Source organism: Marmota marmota, unplaced genomic scaffold (assembly GCF_001458135.2).
Source record: "Marmota marmota marmota unplaced genomic scaffold, marMar, whole genome shotgun sequence".
NCBI lineage: Eukaryota > Metazoa > Chordata > Mammalia > Rodentia > Sciuridae > Marmota > Marmota marmota.
The window spans coordinates 10,328,761-10,351,343 of NW_026000174.1; the positions used below are offsets into that span (position 1 = coordinate 10,328,761).

At 39.8% G+C, this 22,583-nt stretch overlaps 1 protein-coding gene across 3 annotated transcripts in view; it reads left to right on the forward strand.

Annotated features, from left to right (window-relative positions):
- Positions 1-582: 582 nt before the first annotated feature.
- Positions 583-22,583, forward strand: part of Gab2 (GRB2 associated binding protein 2) — a 109,731-nt gene continuing 87,730 nt past the window's right edge. Inside the window, exon 1 of one of the 3 annotated variants that reach the window (XM_048787996.1) lies at positions 583-1,495. The gene's annotated coding sequence lies outside the window, so the exon portion shown is untranslated. Of the gene's footprint in view, positions 1,496-18,631; positions 18,751-22,583 lie in introns of those variants that run through there. The other 2 variants (XM_048787997.1, XM_015477364.2) reach the window with 2 other exon arrangements.

Sequence of the window (22,583 nt, forward strand, 5' to 3'; positions counted from 1 at the left end):
AACATTTTCAGTCTTCCAACTGGAAAATAGATTTTACTCATTTCAATCAGTATTTTGAACAATATTATGGTCATCTCTATATAAGTCTGTCTACATCTCTAGATATTTTCTTTAGATAGAATTCTAGAAGTAGACACACTGGTTCAGATTAGATGAATTTCTTAAAGCTCTTGATATAAACATCAACAAATGGATTCTGCCAAAAAATACTAGTGTGGGTTGTTAGTGGGTTATTCCATGAAAGATGGGAGCAGTTACCCAAGAAGTACCCACATTCACATCTGCTTTTGTGGAAAGCATGACCTCTTTTCTGAATCACTTAACTTTTCTGAATTTTCATGTAGAATTAATTTTATTTGTAGAATTAAGACAGCCAGGCATAGTGGCACATGCCTGTAATCCCAGCTGCTAGGGAAGTAGAAGCAGTAGGATTGCTTCAAATCCAGTCTCAGCAATTTAGCAAGACCCTAAGCAACTCAGTGAGACCCTGTCTCTAAACAAAATACAAAATAGGGCTAAGGATGTGGCACAATGGTTGAGTGCCCCTGAGTTCAATCCTTGGTACCAAAAAAAAAAAGAAAAAGAAAAGAAAAAAATTAGGATAATTGTTCCCTGAAGCAATGTATAAGAAAGCTCACTGAAAATATTATTTTCAGTAATTCATATCTGCAGGCATTTGAGAGCTTCTTATTTGTATCAAGTCCATGTGTTCTACTAGAACTATGGAGGATATGGACCCTGGCCTCAAAAACTAATTGTTCTTGAAGGGAAAGAGTGGAAGATAAGTCACATTCCTAAGAAGCTACTACATGAGTCTTTTTGTGATACATGATAAGAGGTGTAGACAATGTGTTGAAGGGGTTTAGATAAAGAGTGCTTGCATTCTAGTTAAAAGATCAGGGACAGCAGCCTGGAAGAGGCAGCATTAAGGTAGCCCTTGAGGGGGCAGTATATTTCAACACAGTCGGGGAGGAAGGTGGGGCTGCATGAGGTGTAGATGAGCCTGAGAGCAGGTGCAGGGCTGGGCTTAGGGCAGGTCAGTTGAGAGCGTTCCCTAGAGTGTAGGCAAAACAGAAGGAGAACTGAAATTGTAGGTTGAAATTTCTGTCTCTGTGAATATAGTTATTTGTGCATGCCACAGGAGGGAGTGATTCCTGTATTTATTTCTATGGGGCTTCCATAGAGAAGGCGGAGAGAAACGATTTCCTTTAGGTTTGGGTCCAACCAGCATTTGTTAGGCAAGAGATTGTCTTGTGCATAGGAGCAAGAGCACAGTGTACCTAGCCTTTGCTTCCTTTCTCAGAGGCTGGGGATTCTCAGATTCTTCTAAGCAGTTCTAGGACCATTTCACATTGTACTTACCCAGTCAGATAAGAACTTAGATCTATAATTTTGAGGAAGAAAGTTCCTGAAGAGAAGGACAACAGAGACAAGGACAGGCTGGCAATGAGAGAGAATACTTCTGGAATTAGACCTTTGGTATCGTTGTGAAAAGGTGAGGAGTTTGTTTTCTATCCATCTTTCTGTCCTCCTTACTGGAAGTTCATTGTCATCTCACAGTTGTTTGGTACCATCGGGTTGTTCTCCAACAATCTAGAATCCTTTGGGGTAGCACTCTCCCCCCATGCCCAAGATTTTTTCATCATTAACAACATTCATCCTTTCCTCCCTTCCTCCCTTCCTCTTTTCCTTCCTTCCGTCTTCATCCCCAATCTAATAATTCTCTTTCTTGTTGCCTGTAAAAAATGAAGTCAGATTCCCAGGCCTGGTTTTCAAGGTGGCCCCAGCCTGGCAGGTGGCGTCAACTTGCCAGTACCATCTTTTTTACATTGTATTCTGTTACCTTGAGTCTCTGCGTTAACATCTCTCATCTGCTTCTCACATAAGCATCTGCTTCATTTATTCATGTACCCAACACTTATTGAATGCCTCTCATGTGTCATTTTTTTCCTGGAAACTTACTGAGCAATTGCTGTCTTGTAGGCCTTGTTGTAGAGCTTGTGAACCGAGAAATAGGAGAGGGGATCATCTTGGTAAATGAAGAATTACTATGAAATATAGTTGAGGAATCAGTGTGACATACTTAATGTGGATATAACAAGAGGCATTTCTGCAGTCTAGTCTCCTTGAATAATCATTGCCTTTGGATGTGCTGATCTGGATCACTAGTAGACACTGGAATCTAAGCATTTCTGTTAAATTCAAGTATGTTGCCAAGTGGAAACTCTAGTGGTCCAAAACTAGGGTCATCAGCTCCAGGACTGGATGATGGTTTCTTAAAGGATGTGACTCACATGTGTGAGGCAAGCGCTCTACCACTGAGCTACAGCCCCAGCCCCCCTAGCAAGACTTTTGAAGAAAGAGTTCTAAATACTAAGGTGAATGGCACAGAAATGACAGAAACCTGAAGAAAATTGCACCCTGTTTGGAAGCAGAAAAATAAAGACCAGTAAGAGGCAGTGTGCAAATGGTGTAAATGAGGTATCTTGTCATTCAGTGCAAGGTGATTCTCAGCCTTATTTCATCCTACTAGGCCTAAGATAAAGACTGTCTCCAGTTGCTGTTATTAGCCACAGAAAAATAGCCACTCACTGTTCTTTATTCAGTGGGGGAAGCTTACCCATCTCTCAAAATCCTGAGGTTTTAGGATTTGATGGTATATTTGGATTCAAATTGGACAGTCAGATTACAGACTTTTCTAAGAAGACCTAGCTTGGTCAGCAGAATAGAAAACATCAAGAATGACATCAGTCTGTTGATCTTTGAAGGGAACACCCAAAGATGTTCAACACAACTGTTTGTTCTTTTTTTTTTCATTTCACACCTGGTGCAGTCAGGAAGTTACATTTAGAAAAAACAATTTTCTCCTTCAAAACAAAAATCTCCCGGTCAAAAAAGAAAAAAAAAGCACTTATTCATCCACTATCCGGAAGAACTCATTCATTGGAGCTGATTGTTCACATTTGTAGAATTTTGAATTTTGTAGATGGAAGGGGACTTAGAGTTGAATAAGGTCTTCAAAAGGAAACAAAAGGCTCTTGCTTTCAGTATGAACAGAGTTCATTCACAAGACAGTTTTTCCTAATCTATGAGGAGTGATTTCAGACAATTAGCTAATTGGTTGAGGGAGGTGACCTATCCCTTTGCAAAGGGCAGTCTGCTCTAAGGGGTCCACATAAAGAACACATCCTAAGCTTTCCAGGACAGCCAGGAGCAGTCCCATCAATCCTCCCGTGTAACAGCCAGTCATAACCACAGAGGAACAGTGCATTTCACTGGAGAGCAAAGCCATGAAAACCCTAGCAGCTGCCAACAGCTGATCGCTGCCACCACCAGCTCAGTGTTGTTTGGGGCTTTGAAATATTTCCAAACCATCTTCTAATTTGTGCTATTGTAAGGAGATAAGTGACCTTCTAGAAATAGTCTGCTGTTTTATTTTTTAATTGTTATCAGATGCTTAGTCTGTTGAAATGACATTCATCTATTTAGTAGAAAAAAAGAGCAGGACTCATTTGTGACCATCTTGAAACCTCAGATGGGTACAAAAAAGAAAAGGAAGGAAGGGAAAATTCCTGTAGGAAAGGTTAAAATTTTTTGGATTTGAAATGTGAAGAAATTGAGAATAAAATATGGTTAGAGATTTCAAGAAAGAAATCAGGAGAAGATAACTGAAAGGATTACATAAGGTGAATTCCTCTGTCCCTAGTCTGAGAGGCAATGAAACTGAAATGACTTTAAAATATATATATATATATATATCATTAAGAGGTAGTCAGAATGTGAAGTGTTATGAGAATGACCAGGACCATCAAAAGATGACCAATCCCTCAAATCAAAACAACCCCAGGTGATCAAGAGACTTGGTTTTTGTAGCACTCTGTGTGTCCTTGTTAGTATAATAGTTAAAACTCAGGACTTTGGACCTGTCAGACATGGGCTTGAATTCTGTTTCTGTCGCCTATTTACTTTATAACCTTGGCTGAACACTTGGTAAGGATTTATCTCAGGAATACTTCCAGTTTATGTAAGAGAAAGCTGACTGATAGTAATTTAAACAAATAGTTCATTTTTCTCATATTACAAAAAGTCTATAATAAGCAGTTGCTGCCTTTGGTTTGGAGAACCAGAGTTGTGATCAAGGATGCTTATTCTGTCTTCCCATCCATTGTGTTGGCTTTCAACCTCATGGTACCAAGAAAACTTAAAAATTTTTCAGGAGCCCCCAGAAGATTTCTACTTGTGTCTTCCTGTCCAGAATGGTAACATGTGAGTTCTAACCCTCAGTTAGAAAGGAGGAAAATTTGACTGGGGTTGTGGCTCAGTGGTAGAGCGCTTGCCTAGAAGGTGTGGAGCACTGGGTTCGGTCCTCAGTACTACATAAAAATAAAAAGTAAATTGGAGATATTGTGTCCATCTACAACTAAAAAAAATATTTTAAAAAAAGAAAGGAGGAAAGTAAATGTTCTATGTTTCTAGACTCTAACATGGAGGTAAACAAGGAAAAAGGGGGCGGGGGTTGTGAATAGCTATCACATTATCCAGCCAGCAGTGTAGTGTCTGGTGCATCATTTAATTAATATTAAAGCTATGATGATGATGATGATGATGATGATGGTAATAGAGAACCTGTCTCATTGTGCTCCTCTGAAGATTCAAGAATGATATTTAACACTTTTTACTTTATGAAGTACTTTTTCTGTGAAATAAGTTTGTTAATGGTTATTGTCATTATTACATGTTTAGGAATTTCTTGATGATTGATCCAAAGAAAGGTCAATCATTAAGGAAAGCATATGTACTCTGTGTCTTCATACTGTCCTGGCCTAGCACCAGGTCTAATGCCTACAAAGCCTTCCCAGCCCACTCAGAACCACAGCAGTTGCTTACTCCTTTAAATTCCTAATATCACTTCTGACACATACTGTTTGTCTCCTACTTTATATGTATGGCTTCTTAGCTAGGCTTGAAACTCCTTAATTTTAGGATCTACAATAGAAAGTGCCCTATGTAGGAGGAGTTCAGTTGCTGTTTGTTTATTGACAGAATATTTTCTACTTTTCACTGACAGCTAGACTTGAGGTAGAGTAAGGATGGAGAGTAATTAGAAAGATGGTTTCTTCTATGGGTAGAAATTTTATTTTCTCTTGCCCAATGTTCCACCATTCTTTCTCCAGCTTCTGTCTTCTTGATTTTTTTTCCCCACTAAGAGGAAAGTGTACTTCATTTCATTTTTTATTTAACTTTCTAGCCATTTCTTAACTAACTCTTAACTCTGACTTAGCTGTGGCCCTGATTCTGGTGGGGCAAAAAACTCCGAACTCCTCACTGCCATCTCTTAAGACTACAGCAGAAGGCAAATCCTTGCAAAATAGCTTCTATGGTGCTTTGTGCACACTCTGTCACTGTTTTGGGAGGCATAAGAGTCAAGTAGTATTGGGTGAGAAAAACAAATCCATTCACTGAAATCAACACTGAGGAGTAAGTGATTTTCTGATCTTTGATTAGACCAAATGCTCAGAATGTGTAGGGATCTTGGAACCTAACTGTATTAGATGAACTTTTAGCAAGGAATGTTTACTAGCAAAGATAGCTGCCCAGTCCCACATTCCTTCCATATTGTTCGTTGCTACTTCTAGTTTTAAAAGCTGCCCAGTGGGAGCTAGGGATGTGGCTCAAGCGGTAGCGTGCTCGCCTGGCATGCGTGCGGCCCGGGTTCCATCCTCAGCACCACATACAAACAAAGATGTTGTGTCCGCCGAAAACTAAAAAATAAATAAATAAATATTAAAATTCTCTCTCTCTCTCTCTCTCTCTCTCTCTCTCTCTCTCTCTCAAAAATAAATAAAGAAGTACATTTTAAAAAATAAAATAAATAAAAATAAAAGCTGCCCAGTGAGCCAGGTGAGGTTGTGCACACCTGTAATCCCAGCAACTCAGAAGGCTGAGACAGTAGGATTACAAGTTCAAAGCCAGCCTTGGCAACTTAAAGAGGCCCTGTCTCAAAATTTTTTAAAAAAGGGCTGGGAATATAACTCAGTGGTTAAGTGCCCCTGGATTCAAACCATGGTATATAAAAAAAAAAAATTACACAGTGAAATACAGATATCAGAGTAATCACAGGCCTATATGTGGACTGGAAGTGTAGCTCAGTGGTAGAGTACTTGACTAGTACGTGGGAAGTCCTGGGTTCAATCCCTGGTACCTCCCTCCCCCTGACACATACAAAGAGAAGAAAATTTAAAAAAACAAAAAACAAAACAAAACAAAAAAAACCAACCAGCCAAATTTCTGAATAGTCAAATTCATTGATTTTCTTCTTTTTACCATGACCCTTAGATTTTAGAAATAAAAATGAGTACCTGCTAACATATTTAGTTAAATTTATATTACTTAAGTCATTAATCCAATTATTTTGTTTGTTTATTTAGCTCTTAAACTGTATAAATACCATAGATTTCCTATCATCATATTTCTCATACTTGTAGCCACTTAGTTTTCCCATACTTTTAATTCCTGTCCATTTTTTTCTCTGTTCAATGATGGTTGTTTAAACATACCAAATGAAATGCCAGTTGTGGTACCTGTATTTCCAAGGTTTAAAATTTAAAAGCAAAACACAAAATCCTAATACCTATAAAGCAGTTTACCAAGGCTGTAGAGGGTTACTGTTTCAGTGAATTAATCTTCCTCCCTTCTGTTGTAGAGAATAGGAAGAGTGAGCCAAAGTCAGGTGGAGCTGTCCACTTTCCCCAGGACTACCTGGTAGGTCTTATAGTGTAGTTTGCAAATGTGAGTCCGGGAGTACACTGCACAGTGAGGGAAAGCCAGATCTCCAGGGTGGGTAAGATAAGACAAGAGGAAGCTGAGATGAAACCCTGGGGATCGTAGACCTTAAAAAAACCTTGTGAAGACCAAAAAGCAGTACAGAGATACAGGAAATTGTGGTGTCACATAATCCAAAGGATTTAGGAGGAGCATTTAGGAAATAAGGAATGCTCAGCTGCCTCAAACACTGCCAAGAAATAGCAAAGATAAGAGCAGCAACAACAAAAGTGTCTGTGGGATTTTACCACCAAAGAAAGATCACCCATGGTGAAGACTTACTGTTCTCCTTACCCAGTCTCCCTAGGCCCTAATCACATAGGACCACCTGCATCTTGTTTTCCAGTGTTCTTGCACATCTGGCTTCCATTGGGTATAAAAATATAATTCTAAAAGATCTTTGGTCTCTAATTATTCATTTTGATTCTGAAAGAAGGACTTAGTCCATATGTTGTCTGCCCATTTGGAAGATGATTAGTGATAAGATTATGCTTTCTAATTGGGATCCAAAACCTCAGGGTGTATGGATGGGATGGCAGAGTGAGCATGGTTAGAGGTCTACCAGGGCCCCAGGCAGGCTCTGAAACATGTCCAATGCCCCACCTTACCCGCCACTTCTATCATTCGGAGGGCTTGCCTTTCCCATTAAACCATGTTCAGTACTGCAGGGAATGCCCTGGTGCCTGGGCTCAATAAATGGCAAAACTAGGCCTTTGTAGTTCACCTACAAAGGAAAAAACAGGGAAGGCTCTGAAAACAAACTCCTTTTTCCAATTTCTTCTCAGACCCCAGGGCCTGGGGAAACTCCACATGCCTGTTTCTGCCTCTGGGCACCTACAGAAAGGTTCTTTCTCCACTCCCCGGTTGCTACCTTTTAGTCTCCTGATGTTGCGTGTTCGTTCCCTGCTGTTCGTGCTCTATGTGTTGCATTACTCACACGTGCCTTCAAGCACAGATGAATTTCCTGCATTCCATTGCCATTTCTGTGCAGGCTTTCCAATCCTTTAAATCTTCCTAGACAGTCAAATTGTGGGGTTTATTCCTTGATAAATAAAATTCACTTAAACACAGGCTATCATTTGTACTACTGATCCATTTCTCCTACCATTTGAATCAAGCCCTGTGTGTGTGAAGGGCTGGGGCTGCTCCTTCTTTCTGTGCAGAGACTTACATGAATAGGGTGCCTGGAACACAGTGAGGATTGATAATTGTTGCACTAAAATTTAAATCATACCAGGTACCCTGATAAGATTTTGCTGGGCAAGTGAAGCTAGCATGAAGTGGGCCTCTCTAGCTTGGTGTGCAGGGAGAGTCCCAAGTCTGGTAACTTCCTGAGCCACTTGTTGAAAAACTAGGGGCCCTCACCACTTGCTTCCAACAGCTTGTATATTTTTAGTCCTGCTTTTCATGTTAGTTTCCCGTTAACTGCTTGCAGGAAATCTTTTCTTGGACATAATCTGCCCATTTCCTGAAGTCTTCCTCTCCACATTGTGTCAGTTTGGGTATGAATCAAGTCAGCAATTTTGGAGAGGACTTGTTCTCTTCCCTGCCACAGCCTCCCCCCTTTGTGGGACACCAAAAAGCTGCCTTTCTTGTCTTTTCTAGGGGTGAAGGGAGGAGGGGCAAGCCCTCCATGTGTGTCAGCCTCTTAGGCTGCCTGACACAATGTCCTTTTGTGTATGGAAGGGGCATGTGTGTGTTTTCCCTTTCCAATGGACACTTTGATTTCTTAGGTCCGGATGGTACCCTCTGAACTAGAAGCAATGGTGTGGCATACAGAGCGTGCTTAGTGAGGAGGCTGTAGTGGCAGCCACCATTTTCTCTTTTCTGCCTCTGCCCCTACCCTTTGTCCATTGTGAGTCTGGTCTGATTAGAACCAGCCTAAGATAATCCCTTCTAGGCCCAGAGCCTCCTGGGCACTTTCCTTCTTACCTGGAGGACTTCAAACCTGGAGACAGGGATTTTCCATGATGAGGATAACAACTCCTAATATTTCTGTAATGCTGGTTTTTAAACATGGTCTGTGTTTTTAGGAACTAAAAATCTGACTTTGTTCACTTTTGGATGAAAAGATTCCCATTTCAGTTCTGGCCCTGCTGTTTAATAACTGTGAGACTTCGGGCAAGTGATAGGACTAATAATAGCTCCTACTTCATAGAGTATTTCACAGTTTAAATAAGAAAATATATGTAAAGTGCCTGCTATGTGGGAACCATCCAAATGTCAACCAAAAAGGGAAAAGGAGAGAGGTTATTAAGTGAGACCATTGTAAGTGAGTATGCTATGCGCACAATGCTGAGCATACTAGTTGCCTTGTGATCTGAGGTCTCAGGGCAAGCCTTTTCCCTTCCCTCTGAAGCTTCGCCTTCACCTGGATAATCATTCTGACTATTCCTTTTTTCCCTCCATCATCCTGCAAGGTAATATGTAAGGTATTATTCCTTGTAAGGTAATATGGCTCTCTTATCTCAAATCCACCCACTTTCTCTTGGGGCACCCCCTAGCCCAGTGCTCAGCATCACGTAAGGCCCAGCATCTACTTGTATTAGGTACTTGCTGTGAAAAACTCCAAAATGCAAACCCATTCCCCAAGGGCCTGCCTCCAGGCACTCAAACTGATTCCTTGATTTATATACCCAGGTATCGGTGCAAGAAATGGAAACCAAGGTAGAAACTTTAAACAGGAAGGAATTTAATACATGAAATTCAACAGTTAGCTGTTTTCCTAGTCTAGAAGTCCATGCCCTCCCAGGACACCACTAGAGTGACCAGCTTAACATCCCACCCCCATTCCATGAGCTGCAGTTCAGGACTGGGAAGGTCAGACTTGGGAAGCTACTAATGCAAGTGCCCTACAGCACTTGGGAAGCTGGAGAACACTTCAAATGTGCTTGCCAGCAGAAACAAAAAATGGCCAAAAGAGCAGGAAAAAGGTCTTTGCCTCACTTCCAAGTCTTGTATGAATGCAAATATTTGGCAGATTAACTGCAAGTGAATATGGTAAAGGTGATTTTTAGTTTTCCAGAATTTCTAACTAGAAGGGGAGTGGAGTAGAGGTCGAGGGAGCCAATGTACAGTACACAGCAGCCAGCTTCATCTAGAAAGTATTTTATGGAGCAGTGCCACAGGATGAAAGCTGGATGAGAAAATCCAAACAGCTCCTCTACATCTAGTTATTACCTTACAAACGCAGACTCACTTCCATAAAATCATGTTGTCCATGGGAAATCCTCCACGTCTCCCCGTGGCCTCTAAAGTCTCATTGCCCCTGCAGCTTGCCTTGTACTTATTCAGGACACCTAATATTCTTAACAGATGTTTGAATGAGCGCCTTCCCTGTGTGTCAGATGCTGTCCTAGACAAAGGGAGACAAAGTCAAAAGAGAAAAGCAAGGCCTGGCATCCAAAAGTTCATGGTAGTCTAGTGGGGGACAAAGTAATGAAAATAGTTGCAAAATCATACTATAAATGTTAAAGGGATGGTTCCTCAGAAAATAGATGAAATGCACATATACCAAACTGGGGGAGAAAATGAGGATGAATGTGAAAGGGCTGCACATACTCATGTAAAGACTAAGTGTAAAGGACTTTTATGAAAAAGAAAAGCCCAAGTCTGGCCATATAAACTCCATGATCTACTTTTCTCAAATTATCCATTCTAGATACAAGATCACAAGATGTTCTTTATTTTTCCTCACAGTACTTAATGGCAGTTTTCAAACATACAGCAAAATTGAAAGAATTTTAGCTGGGTGCAGTGGTGCATGTCTGCAATCCCAACTACTCAGAAGACCAGAGCAAGAGGACTTCAAATTCAAGGTCAGCCTGAGTGACTTACCAAGGCTGTCTTCAAATTAAAATAATAATAATAATAATAATAATAATAATAATAATAGGTGGGAATGTAGCTTAGTGGTGGGTGGAAGACTTGCCTGGCATGTGTGAGATCCTGGGTTCAATCCAAGTACTGCGATAAATAAATAAACAGATAATTTTATAGCTGATACCCACATATTAGTTATATAAATTCTGTCATTAATATTCTACCAGTAAGGTAATAACTAGATGCAGAGGAGCTGTTTGGATAGGTATACTTGCTCTCGTATACCTATCTATCTATCCCTCTCTCCATCCATTTCCCATCTTATATTTTAAAGCATTTAAACTAAATCAAACACATTATCCTTTTCTCCCTAAATAATTTAGTATGCATGTCATTGACTATGATTCCATATGTGTTTAGTATTTCTTTGAGGTAAAATTTACATGGAAATTTTTTTGAGTGAAATGTTCAGATCTTAAGAGAGAATTCTTGAGATTTGACAAGTGTAATTCAAGTTCTTATCAAGGTAGAAAACATTATTATCCTGGAAAGTTTTCTTATGCCCGTTCTAAAATAGTAGCCCCCTAGGAGCTACCACCATTTTGATTTTTTTCCTATCTACCATGGGTTGATTTAGCATGTTTTAGAATACCATAGAAACAGAATCTTATGGTGTGTACTCTTGTACAAGGCTACTTTCATTCATTATAATACTTTTTGAGATCCCTCCATGTTGTTGAATGTATTTATAGACCAGTCCTTTTTATTGCTGCATACTATTCCATTGCATAAATATACCAGGTGATTTATGCATCTTCTGGATTGATACCTGTGCTGTTTCTAGCCTTCAGCTACTAAGAATAATTCCATTCTGAATTTTTTGTGTCCTTTTTAATAGACTTATTTTTTCCCAACACTTTTAGATTTACAGAAAAACCAAAAAGATAATACAGAGTTCCCATATGCCTCACACCTAGTTTTCCCTATTGTGTTATTCATTTTTTTATTACCATAACGAAATACACAAGGCAGGCTGCTTATGAAGAAAAGAGGGTTATTGAACTCAGAGTTTTGAAATTTCAAAGGCCTGGCACTGGCAATGGCTCAGCTCCCCTGTGCTATGTCACATCATGGCAGATGGAGATGGTGGCAACACATATGGGGCAGATTGAACAAAAATAGGAAGCCAGAGAGCTGCTGGGTGGGGCCAGGCCTGGGTTTCTATAATAAACCATTTTTTTATGTCACCAGGGATTGAACCCAAGTGTGCTTAACCCTGAGCCCCAACCCCAGCCCTTTTTAATTTGGGGATAGGTCTTGCTAAGTTGCTTAGGGCCTCACTAAGTTGCTGAGGCTGGCCTCAGACTTGCAATCCTCCTGTCTCAGCCTCCCAAGCTACTAGGATTACTGGCAGTGTAACCACTGCGCCCAGCTATAATAATCCTTTTAGGAGAACTAACCAGGGTTCCGCAGGAAGCACTTGAATCCCTTCTGAAGGAACACCCTCACTTGACCTAGGACCTCTCTCTAGGCTCCACCTCTTAAAAGTTCAGTCTCTGATACCACTAATCTGCATATTGGGCCTCCAGCATGTGAACATTGAGGGGACATCCAACACCTTAGCACCTGTTGTTAACATCTTACACACAATGTACTCCCTTTAAAATTTTTTTCCTTAAAGTTCTTTTTTTTTTTTTTAGTTGTAGATGGACATAATACCTTTATTTGTATTTTTATGTGGTGCTGAGAATCAAACCCATTGCCTTCCACATGTGAGGTGAGTGCTCTACCACTGAGCTACAACCCCAGCTCTTTAATGTTCTTTTTAAGGCCCCTTTTGGCTTAGTGTTTTTAACAGATCATTATTTGGGAAGACTGCAGATGTGGAGCTATCAGTAAATATCCTGTTTGTCATCCCCTTGAGATTATCCACCCAGAACTTGTTCTATCAAGTAAGCTGGACACACAAGTGCCTAGCAGTTAGGTTATATATCATTCCTGAGAGTTTTGCTCAGGGAAAGGTCCTGGGTCTGGTCCTTAAGCCTGCAAGTGAAGGGGACAGACTTTGTCCTGATCACCCTACCCTCACTTTCTGGCTTTTCCTCTTCTGGGCCTTCCTCTCACCTCAAATGAATTCCCGACAAAGTTAAAATGCTTTTTTCCAAAGCATAATTTACTGTTAGAACAACAATTAATTTTGGTGTTGTACTTTCTAGTTTATAAAGCTCTTTAGCATTAATTGCTTCTTCATTTCAATGTATATGTTGTACCCATCTTCTGAAATCTAAAGTTCAAAAAAATTAATTACTTCTCCAAAGTCACACTTCTAGTTATTATATCTAGTTTGGGATATAAACTTAACACTGTCCTACCCTTGAATCCTGATGTTTTTCTCTATATTCTTTCTATTAAAAGTTGTGAACTATCTATTGCTTTTTAAGGCAAAGTTCAAACCATTTAGCACATCAGGTAAGGCGCACTGTAGTTGGCTTCAGCCTGCTTTTCCATTCTCATGGACAGCTTCCCTGTGGGCTCCAGGAACGGCTGTATGGTTTTTCCCCAGCACTTTATGACTGTTGCTCCCTCTGTGCATTTTAATATTTTCCCATTTATGTTTAGGATATTTTTTTCTTTCTTCCTATCTAGATTCTGAACTTTGCTTCTGGGAATATTTTCCATCCTTAAGACTCATCTCAGATACTGTGGTCTTTATATGAAGCATCTCCTGATCCCTTCTCTGCTTCCCTCATTTGTCCCTAGCTTTGAGGTGCTCAGGGCCTCATTCTGTTCACAAATTAAACTTTCAGGACCCAGGAGACCCATTCCATATTAAGATGCAAAAAAATAATTAAAACATGATCCCTTGAAATTACTTCTAGTCCATTAGGGGAACGAGACATGTAGAGGAGTGTTGATAAAATATCATGAGGATAAAAACTGACTCAGATATAGATTTATTAAGTTCCCACTGTATACCCAGCACAGATGCTTAGTGCTTACTTGTAGGCTTCTATTGACTACTAGACACTGTGCACTTGGACTAAGTAGGAATGATCTTGAGCACAGTGGAGGGGGAGGTTCGCTCTCTCTGATTAAAGAGTATAGAAGGGGTCTCTGCTCAGTTAACTTGCTACCCAGTTTCTCCTCTTTGTTATCTATTGCTCCGCTAACACTTTCTGGCTTTTCCACTTCTAGGCCTCCCTCTTGCCTCCAACAAATACTCAACAAGGTTTTAAGACTTTTTTCCCCAAAGCATACCTTATGCGAAAACCTTGCTGGTTGTTCTTTGGACATATTTGAGATAGCAAATTACAAAATTAATTCTCAGGTGATCTAAACATTCTCTGTAATAACATTTCATTAACTCAACAAAAGTAACCAAGGTCTTATTCTATGAGTGTGTCTTTATCTGAGAATACAAAGATGAACACACTGTAATCCTTGACCTCTGAAGTTCCTAGCAGAATGCAGACACCTTCAATGGCAAATAATAGCAAATAACATGAATTCTGTTTTGAAAAACATGGGACCATAAATAATTTAAAGTAACACTTTTTTATTCCAACAAGAAAGTCCTTCAAAGTACTTTCATGGTCATAATTTCAAATAGTCACTCCTCATTTAACTTTTTTTTTAATTTACAGAAAAAGAAATTAGTACAAATTTAATTCAGTAGAGTATGCTACTTTTATCTTATTGACCTTTGACCACAATATATTATTTCATTTTATAAGGAAATCTACACAGATGCACAAACAAATCCCCCCAAAATTTGATCAGTGTGACGTTAAGTGATTTTCTCTTTTGACTGATGTTTGCTTCTATTGTCAAGTTGTAAAATGATTTTAAATGAGACACTCTTGTAACAATATGCATCTTCTATGAAAGATAGTGAAGAAGTTCTTTAGATGCAGGTTTGAAATAAACTTCAAAATATAATTTAAATGGGAAAAGCAAGGTACATATAACATATTATGATGTTAAATGGTACTGTACTTAGTATTATAAAAGGGAGATACATATATTTACTTTATAAAGTATCTCTAAAATGAAACACCAGAAACTGAAGACAATGATTATCTCTATAAAGCAGAAGAGGATGACTGGGATTAGGGTAAGGGGAGACTTGTTATTGTTTGCCATTTTATACCACTTGATTCTTGAGTCATCTTACTTCTTCAAAAATACAGTATTCATACCAGACATGGTGATGTGTACTGGTAGTCCCAATGATGTGGGAGGCTGAGGCTGGTGGATTGCTTGAGCCCAGGAGTTCAAGGCCAATCTGGGGAACACAGAAAGACTCTAATAAAATAAAATGAAAATGTTATAAAGAACAACAACAAAAAAAGGTTTGAGGATAGTTTATTGGAAGTTTATAGGAATAGAGTGTTATGAATTTTTTTCTTATTCATGTTATTATTACTGTCATTTTTTTTTCTGGCAAAATCATCCTTAAAATATAATCTCTTTATCTTGTGATTTGACTGCTGACAATGTAGGGGTTATCAGGGTGTCGCTAAGTCATGTAGGATTCTTAGAAATCCCACACTTTAGGTTGGTAGTTGTTTCTGTGATCAGGAAGAAGGCACTTAAGAGCATAGATAGAGTTCTTAGAAACCTACCAGCATTACTTCTCAGGGCTCAAAGAATCAGAAGTTCGTTCTAGCACACCGCTTAGTGTGTGTTTGAATGCCCTCTGCAACAATGTGCACAGTGGTCCTTGTCACTGCAGGGCTGCTTGACACAATCAACAGAGCCACCAGCTAAGCTAGTCAGGGAGCACCCCAATGCCAGGGTTTCTGTGCTGTCTTGGGAAGATCACTGGACAAGCCATCTGATTGCACATGGCTTCTAAAGTCTCAGCTCTTCCTCCTCTGAGTCTCTGTCTCTTCCTTTAGGCATTGGACTGTGTTGAGGATGGTAGGTACATGGCAGACTGCTCCCACTGTCCCCTCCCCAGCTGTAATGGACATCACTTCTGGCAGATTTTATGATGGATAATCATGAACAAGGTCTCAGAATCCTTCTCAGCACCGTCTTCCAGGCAGTCAGAACACTTTCTGGCTTTTCTGTGCTGTCTGAGGTTATAAACACACTTACATCTTGGCAAAAAGATGGTAGTTGTTCCCTTGCATTCTAAGGTTCTCAAGCAGCAGTGCGCTGGTAGGTATTTAACAGCAGGTTCTCAGGAGGAAAAGCAGCAGCAGCCACCCTCACCTGCAGCTTTGCTCATTTCCATGGTGTAAACTTTCCTATCATGGCTGATTTCAGTCTATCAAAGTGAAATTACTTGGGTTACATAATTCCTGAAAAATTAACAAGCACCTTTCATGACTAATAGAGGTTGATCCTAGCCATCACTGTAAAATTGATGATTTTGGATTAACTGGCCAAAGCCATAGTGAAAATGAAAACCGCCATTCTCACTAGGAAATTTTATTTAGGGTCACAATTCCTATCTTGCAGTCTTTGGACCTGGTTGTCATTAAGACCTTGGTGAAATTATTTTACTTCCCTGTGCCTCAGTTATACTATCTGGGAAGTGGAGTAACGATTCTTTGTTCTTAAGATTATACTGGGGGTGGGGCGTTGGGGTGTTGGGGCTGTGGCTCAGTGGTGGCGTACTTGCCTGGCATGTGTGAGGCACTGGGTTAGTTTCTCAGCACCGCATATAAATAAATAAAATAAAGGTCTATCAACAACTAAAAAAAATATTTAAAAAAGATTATAGTTTGTAATGAGAGAATGCGTAAAAACATTTAATAGAGTGTCTAGCATGTGGTTTGATCTCCAGACTGTTCCCCTTCCTTTAAGGGTAGGAAGCTGTTAGATTAGGCTGTGTCTTTTCTCTTTCCCACATGTGAAAGGCTTTCCTTTCTTTTTCTGTTATACTCACTTGACATTCCCTTTTCCCTTGCCTCTCACCTCTGGTCTAATGTGCTTAATCTTTTGAGTGAAATATGAATATTTAACCTTATCTGTTCTGGATATTTTATCCTATGTATGATCTGTCCAATCTTTGCTTAGTTTTCTGTGCTGTCTGAGGTTATAAACACACTTACAAATAAAGACCATCTCTGTACAAGCTTCTTGGACTGTCTCCAATCATAGTACCAGGAGCAAATGAATGCCAATAATTCCTGACTCTTAGGATCAAACTCACATCAGAGCTGTGACAGGAGCTGTTGACAGGAGGAATATTATACCTGGCAGTACACACTCATGACCAAAGACCTGGCAGCAGGTAGAAATAGCTTCACATTTTAAGAACACATTTGTTTCCCTTATACAAGTGGATGCTTCTCAAAAGTTGTTCCAAATTAGATTTTTTTTGTGTCTGTTTGTTGGTACTGGAGATTGAACCCTGGGGCACTCAACCACTGAGCCCGCACCCCTAGGCCTTCCCTTTTTTTTTTTTTTTTCTGTATTTTATTTAGAGACAGGGTCTTGTTGAGTTGCTTATGGCCTCACTAAGTTACCTCAGCCTCCAGAGCCACTGGGATTATAGGTGTGCACCACTGTGCCCAGCTCCCAAACTAGATTCTGACTAAAGTATACATCTAGTCTTCTCCCTTCTCTGGTATAGTGGCTTTAGGAACTGTGGGATCTCCCATGCAGTGTCTCTGTGTCACAGGAGTCAGTTCTCCAGACACTTACTAAATACGCATGTTGTGTGCTCTAGGCACTGCTGTGGGCTAGGAGCAAAAAAAAAAAAGGGAGACACCATTCTTGCCTGTAAGGCACTTATAATCCGCAGGTAGGGGACATGACTCAGCCAGCAGATGTAGCCTAGGGAGGTGTGTAGGAGAGCATCCTGGAAGAGGTGGCAGGGAAAACTGTTCCCCTTCTTTCCTCCCTCACAACACTTAGTAGGGTGCTATGGTTGCTGAGTCCTTGATCCAGGGTGATCCTGTCTACTCCCGCTGCCTCAGCTCCATTCCCATGTGATGATCTGTGTCTCCCACCCATGTGTGAATTTTGGGGAACAAATCTGTGGCCTGTAGTTCACCTCTTTCAGAATGTTTTGAAGACCTGCAATTCTAAGTGTCTGCAGTTAAACCCAGTATCTCTGCTCGGGACCAAATCTCCCTGTGCTTCAAACCTGCTATAGATGTCACTGTTGGCTCAAGCTCTAAAAGCCTGCTGGTCATTCTTTGTTCATCTCACTGGCACATTCCAGTAATCACTAAGTTGTTTCCAGCCATTAAATACCTATTTGCATCATATTCTCTCTCCCCACTGTAGTCTAAGCCACCATCATTTCTCACTGGGACAATCGTCTCCCAGTTGACATACTTGATTATATCCTTCTTTATTTTCATATATATAGAGAGATACATATATAGATACATATATATTTTTTTAGTTCTAGATGGACACAATACCTTTATTTTGTTTATTTATTTTTATGTGGTACTGAGGATCAAACCTAGTGGCTCACATGTGCAAGGCAAGCACTCTGCTACTGAGCCATAACCCAGCCCCAACTGTAGTCGTCTTCTCCAACTTTTCACAAAACAGCCAGAGTGAACTTTCCAGAATCAAAGGCATAGCAGTCCCTTTTTCTATTGTCTTTAGTACAAAGACCAAATGCCTTGATTTCTTCCCACTGGCTTTTTCCAACCCTTTCAACCCCTCCAGCCCCTTTCTTTTTCTGATACACTCCCTTGACCATCTTGCCATTCATTCTCCTGGCATACTGGTTTCACCTTTGTCATAATATTGATCATGCTTTATCATAGTTACTTGTTTCTTGTTGACATCTCTGCTAGATACTAGGCTCAGAGACCACAGACCAAATCTATATTGTTTATGCTATACCCTCAACCCATACCATAGTGCCTATTCAGTAGAACACTGAATGTGTGAATGAGTTCATTATTTTAAATGCAATTTTTATAACAGATTTATTTATTTATTTGTTTGTTTGTTTGTTTTAGGTGGACACAATATTTTTATTTTTACATTTATGTGGTGCTGATGATCGAACCCAGTACCTCATGCATGCGAGGCGAGCACTTTACCACTGAGCCACAACCCCAGCCCCAGTTTTTATAATAATTTTCTATAAAATGAATAAAAGGCCTCTGACATAGCTCTTTGGTAAGTACAGATAGTCATATTGTAAATTATTTTTATAGCACATCTTCTTTAGATTATGCACATGGGTAAAATATTCCAATTTCTGCAATTGTATCTGGTTCTGTCATGAGCCATAGAGATCAATATTACAAAGCTTAAGAGTAAGTTAAGAGAGGAAGATGTAGGAGCGGAAAAACCTGAAGAACAGAAACCTTACCACTTTTTATCCTTACTAGTGCTGCAATATGTATCTTCATGCATATATCTTTTTCTTTCCTTTGAATCAGTTGCCAGAAATGAGAATTATTGGGAAAAGGGGGAATAAATGTTTTCACGGCTCTCAAAATACTGCCAAATTGTTTTCCAAATGCATCATACCAACAGGGTACACACAGGGTGGCTGCTTTATCACACTCTTTCCACCACTGGGCAGTATCATTAAAATCTTTTTGCTAGTTTACACTTGATCTTAGCCAAAAGGCCGAGAAGCGATCTCTTTTTGCTAGTTTAATCGAAGAAAAAAATTGCTCTTCCCCATTCTTACTATGGAGAAAGCTGGTCTTTTTCAGGCTCATTGTTCCTACAGCTCCCTCTGGAAGAGCATCCTGATCCTCCTGGACAGTCAGAGGCTGCGAGGCTCACAGCCTCAGCAACCCCTGGGGCACAGCATCGCCCTTGTGCAGCGGCAGGGAGGGCAGTGGTGGAGGGAGGCCACACAGACCACACCATTGTTGGGGGATGCAGTCACTGGGATAATGCTGTGAGAAGGGATGAAAAGAACGATTCTCCATTCTTGATTGTTGTGATTTCCAAGGATGAGCCAGCAGCTCCAGTCCGGGAAGGGATGGGTCTTTACTGCAGCCAGATGCTCCTTTTTCCAGTGCTGCCTCCCATTGTTCCTGGTGAGAAGGGGTGGGGGACAGCACAGCAGCTGAAACAGATTAACTTCTATGCTAGTTTACTCCCTTTGAATGAGTGCCCTGGACCTAGGACATTCCAAATTAGTCAGAAACCATTTAGAAATAAGAATATGGTTCAAGGTCCACAGTGTATAGGAACCAGCCTTCTGGAGTGTGTACATCATTCCTGCCTTTATCTATGTGAACTGCTTGAGGAAGAAAGGCTTTCTTTCCTCCCCTTCCCCACTGCCACTGCCTTGGTTAAGGCCCCCATCCTGTTTTGTCTGGGCTATGGCAATAACTTCCTGCTTCCCTTCATCTGTCCTCCTCTGCACTGTTGCCAAAGTGATATTTCTTCATGCATGTTGGATCTTAACCATTCTCCAATTTAAACTGTGAGTACTTCCCCGCCTTCAGGATAAAACTCAAGCTCTTTATTCAGCTTTTTTTTTTTTTTTTTTTTTTTTTTGGCATTTAGCAATCAAATCCCAAGCTGCTTTTCCAGACTGGCTTCCACCTCTTCTCTGAACTATTCTGGTTCTCTGGTCCCTCTGCCTTGATGCTCTTCTGCTTCCGTTCTACCTAATTAATTCCTGATGCTCACATCCCTCCTCAGAGAGCAGACCCCTTCAAATCATCACTTCCTTGTTGGATTTCCCCGACAGTTAAGTTACCTCCTGTTCCTATAAACACTTATAAGTAGCACTTACACACAAGATTGTAATTTCTCTGATTGTTTCCCCCCAAATCAGGAATTATCCCCTTTCCTTGGATATTTACATTTGTGAATCCCCTGCATATAATAGTTTTGCATATAATAAGTCCTCCAAAATGTTTCCTTTCCTTCCTTTCTATTAGCTAGTCTTAAGCTCTTTAACTTTTGGTATGTTTTTATTTTTGGAGCCAAAGGAGAATGTAATGTAGTTTAATTATTTTTTCTTCTTTTTTTAATGGCTGACGAAACCAAAAGCCAATGAAGAAAGGAATTCACCCTGGGATGCACAGCTAAATTTATTGACAAAGCTAGGGAATATGATTAGAACTGATCTCCACAAGTAACTTTAAAAGAACCTTGAAATAAAGGTTACATTAGGTAGAAATGAAGGAATTAAAAGTCATTTTCAAGTTCTTTGGTGAGGGCTTAAATATGTTACATTTCTTAAAAATATATTTTTTTATTTTTAGATTGTGGCAAAGTACATATAGCTTAGTTTGACATCTTAACTATTTTTTAAGTGTATAGTTCAGTGGCATTGAGTACTTTCACATTTGTGTACAACCATCATCACCACCACCCATGTCAAAAACCCATTCTCCCAAACTGAAACTCTGTACGCATGAGACAATAACTTCCTGTTCCTTCATTCCCCAAACTCCTGGCAACCACAGTTCTACTTTCTGTTTCTGTGAATTTAACTCCTCTAAGTACCTCTAAGAAACTGTAAGTGAAATCATACAGCATTTGTCTTTTTTGACTGCTTATTCATTTAGCATAATTTCCTCGAGGTCCATCCGTGTTGTGGCATGCATCAGAATTTCCTTCCTTCTTAAGACTGAATAATATTCCACCACATGTATATATCAAGTTTTGTTTCTCCATTCATCTACCACTGGATAGTTGGCTTGCTTCCACCATTTGGCTATTGTGAATAAAGCTGCTGTAAACATAGGGGTAAAAATATTTGTTCAGGTCCCTGTTTTCACTTAGGAGTCTACAGCTAGAAGCAGAATGGATCATATGTTATTCTATTTTCAATGTTTAAAGGAATTGCTGTATATTTTTCCACAGTAGCTGTACCATTTTACATTCCCACTAAGAATGCACAGGGGTACCAATTTTTTCATATCTTCATCATTTCTATTTTCTTTTTTAATTTTTCAATTGATTTTTTTAAAAAATGAATGAAAGCAGAATGCATTACAATTCTTATTACACATACACAGCACAACTTTTCATATCTCTGGTTGTATATAAAGTATGTTCACACTAATTCGTGTCTTCATACATGTATTTTGGATAATGATGTCCATCACATTCCACCATCATTTCTAACCCCCGCCTCCTCCCTTTCCCTCCCACCCTCTGCCCTATCTAGAGTTTGTCTATCCTTCCCATGCTCCCCCTCCCAACCCCATTATGAATCAGCCTCCTTATATCAGAGAAAACATTCAGCATTTGGTTTTTTGGGATTGGCTAACTTCACTTAGCATTATCTTCTTCAAAGCCATCCATTTACCTGAAAATGCTATGATTTTATTCTCTTTTATTGCTGAGTAATAGTCTCGTGTGTGTGTGTGTGTGTGTGTGTGTGTGTGTGTATGTGTATGTGTATGTATGTATGTGTGTGTATATGGTGTATATAGTGTTTCTGCCCTGGACTCCTGAGAATGCTCATAGCTGCTTCCAATTTACATGCAAGTCCAATGCAAAGCACCTTGTGATGCTTGGTTGACAAATGGTTCCTTTATTTCCCTTCCTGGCTTGGTGCTTTTATGGGTAAATTACATAGGACTTAATATGCCTAAATTGAGAATTCAGAACTCTACCCTATTTTTCACACTATGACTTCTTTTCACTCACTCTTTCTGCAGTCTGTAGCCTTTCCCCTGTGTTCTCCTCTCTCTCTTTTTTTTTTTTTTCCAATTTTTAAATTTTATTTATTTATTTATTTTTGTGGTAAGTGGATTTAAGTTGGTAAGATAACTGAGGCATGTAAAAACTAATCACTACTGACGTCTTATTGTAATGGCCCCAGGGCACTTGCATGATAAATGGTGCTTTGTAAATTAAAATTCAACCTAAAAATCTCTTCAGTGTTTCTTAAATTAAGTTTATTATGTGTGATAATTTGTACCTAGAGGCTTCTGTTGTTATTTGTTGTAGTGACTGTGGCAGTAATGAGCCTGGCTCCCAGAAAAGCTTGGCACATGCTACACATTTGCATTTGGCAGGAC